At 38.0% G+C, this 2,285-nt stretch overlaps 1 non-coding gene across 1 annotated transcript; it reads left to right on the top strand.

The window, feature by feature from the left end:
- The first annotated feature begins 536 nt into the window (after positions 1–536).
- Positions 537–610, top strand: TRNAV-GAC. The gene has a single exon. It is a non-coding gene; the product is annotated as a tRNA-Val (tRNA).
- Positions 611–2,285: the final 1,675 nt, after the last annotated feature.

Raw genomic sequence — 2,285 nt, forward strand, 5'->3', positions numbered from 1 at the left:
ATTGGTTAGAGTGTGGTGCTGAAAACACCAAGGTCCAGGGTTTGATCCCTGTACCAGCCAGATGCCGAGGGGGACAAAAAGGCAAAGGAAAAAAAAAAGAGTTGATAGTATTGACATACCTACCTTGCTACAAGATTCATTCTTCTCCATTTTATCATTTTTTAAAGAACTTTCAGATAAGTTGTGTACTTGTTCATGGAATTTCTTTCAAGCTGAGAATACACTTTAAATTGAAGAGAGACATATTAACATCAAGAAACAACATACTTTTTAAGTGCATTTGCTTAGGAAAGGTATACATTAAGAAATGATTAAAGGAATTCAATCCTAGCAGTGAAGGAAATACAAAGTACCTAACATTCTTTTGTAAAATTTCCATGTTAAATAAAGTCGAATAAATGACCTTGATGATTGAACAACTGTGCAATCATTGAATAGTAGTCAAAAGATTTATATTTATTGATTAGTCTTTTAAAAAATCAGATTCCCTTACTGGCCAGACCCCCCAACCCCCTGCCCCCCCAAATTTAGAGGCTGGCTGGTTAGCTCAGTTGGTTAGAGCATGGTGCTGACAACCCCAAGGTCCAGGATTCAATCCCTGTACCAGCCAGATGCCAAAAAAAAAAGATTTATATTTATACACATTTTCCTTCATATTATTAATGATCTTCAACTTATTTCTTCAAGAAAATAGTTCTCAATTCATGAGATTACATACAGAAATAGATTTATGACTTCATATGAAACAATGAAAAGGAGAAACGAGAAAGTGAAAAAGAGCAAAAATTCCTTAGTAAATATTTTCCTATACCAAGATTTTAATCATATCTAAAGTTTCCCCACTTACAAAATTTTCTTTGCATTTGATATACTTCATAAAATTGTGTAAATATGCTCTAGCAAGATGTAAACACCACTTAACAATAGAAACACGATCTAAACATTGCCTAGATTCACGAAATTCTGTTTCAATTGTCAGATATAATAATAGTTACTATTTGTTGGGTCTTACTGTGGGATCTAGTAGGTGCTCTATACACCTGTTCTCAGGCATCACAGCAATTGTGAAATGGGGTTTCCCAAAAGCAAAACCTGAGACAAGAGATTGTGTCCAAGTAGTTTATTTGGGAGGTGATCCCAAGAAGCACAATGAGTTAGCATGAAAAGTGAGATGGGGAGATGAGAGATTAATTCACCAGTACAGGGTGAGTGAATGGGCAGATTACCACTGTGGGCAACTGGAGCTCTATCCAGCTGGGGACCATCTGAGGAACTGTGTGAATTTACCTCTGAATTGTCCCACCAAGGGTAGAGAAGACTTCTGTCTCTCACTAGTGGAGGATTTCACCTGGGGGCATTAAATCCCTGGCACTTTTGGACTGTACAAGCTCTTGTGGCACCATAAAAAGCCCAGAGGCAGCAAAGGAGACCAAGGCAGGCCCAAAGGTGGGTGGCTGATGGGCATGGGAGCTGTCCCCTGCAGCTGCAGTGGGCCAGGGGTTATGGAGCAGGACATCAACAATGTTTGCTATTGGAGCATTCACTCTGTTTTAAAGTTGAATAAACTGGAATTCAGAAAGATTACCTGCCCAAGATTGCATTGGAAGTAAGCAGCAGAACTGGGGATCCTTTATGTGTGACTATAATCCCGTACTCATCGGTATTACTAAAACATGCTAATGTTGTAGGCACACCCTGAAGATTATGGAATTAATTGCAGAATTTGGAATTTGGGAAGTACATTAGATATTCTTGAGTTTATTCCATAGTATAGGAAACTGAAATCTAGGCATGCTACATTAAATTGTAAGTCTGATATTTCTCAAAAAGAAGACATACAAATGGCCAAAAGGCACATGAAAAAATGCTCAACAGCACTAGGCATCAGGGAAATGCAAATTAAAACCACGAGATATCATCTCACGCCACTTAGAATGGCTATTATAAACAACACAGAAAACAGCAAATGCTGGCAAGGACGCAGAGAAAAGGGAACCCTCCTGCATCGTTGGTGGGAATGTAAATTGGCACAGGCATTGTGGAAATCAGTATGGAGGCTCCTCAGAGAGCTAAAAATATATCTACATTTACCCAGCTACCCCACTGGGTATATTCCCAAAGGAAATGAAATCAATATATCAAAAATACACCTGTACTCGTATGGTCAGTGCAATGCTATTCGCAGTAGCCAAGAGATGGAATCAACCTAAATGCCCATCAATGTATGAATGGATTAAAAAACTGTGGTGTATATATATATATATATATATATATATATATATATA

Source organism: Galeopterus variegatus, unplaced genomic scaffold (genome assembly GCF_000696425.1).
Source record: "Galeopterus variegatus unplaced genomic scaffold, G_variegatus-3.0.2 Scaffold5001, whole genome shotgun sequence".
Taxonomy (NCBI): Eukaryota; Metazoa; Chordata; class Mammalia; order Dermoptera; family Cynocephalidae; genus Galeopterus; species Galeopterus variegatus.